Raw genomic sequence first — 725 nt, 5'->3', positions numbered from 1 at the left:
TAAGCATGTTGTCCATTATGAAGGACAGTCGATCCTTTTATAAAAGCTCAGAAACAAATGACCAAATGTTCCCCAAAGACAGGTCTCTCTCATACTGTAGGTTCCCATGGCTGATACTGTAGAAGAAACAAGACTCTGAGGGAGGACTGAGAACCACTGTTCCCTCTTACATATGATCAGAATAAGGGGAAGCGGGTAGGTTTTATACCACACTTCAATATCAGTTACAGAGAAAGTAGGCTTTTTTCCTGATCTTCTTTGAAGGGTGTTGACATCTCAAGAGTGCTGTGGAATCACCCTGTTCCCAGATTTCCTTCTGCCACTTGGATGTGGGAATCTAACCCATCAGTATACCAGAATCTAGAAGTATACCAGATTCACAGTGACATAAAAAGTCTTTTAGAGAATTCATGTACTCATTTAAAAAAGATTTATTGATCACCTGCTAGGTTTAAAGCACTGATCCAGGTGCAGATACAGCAGAGAATGGGACAGAAGTCCCTGCCTCACAAAGACAGTAAACAAGTAACGTGCCACAGGGTGAGTGATAATTGAGTACATAAAGAAAGATAAAGCGGGGAAGGTGGATGTGAAGAGGGAATGTCAAGAGATGCTCCATGGCCTTTCTAAAGAGGTGTCATTTATGCAGAAACCGAAATGAGAGGCAGGAGCAACCATCCAAAGGCCTGAGGTATTTCCTGTCGGGCTGGGGACACAGCAAGTGC

The sequence above is a fragment of the Phocoena sinus genome, chromosome 1 (genome assembly GCF_008692025.1).
Source record: "Phocoena sinus isolate mPhoSin1 chromosome 1, mPhoSin1.pri, whole genome shotgun sequence".
NCBI lineage: Eukaryota > Metazoa > Chordata > Mammalia > Artiodactyla > Phocoenidae > Phocoena > Phocoena sinus.
Note: the sequence above shows the minus strand (reverse complement) of the source record.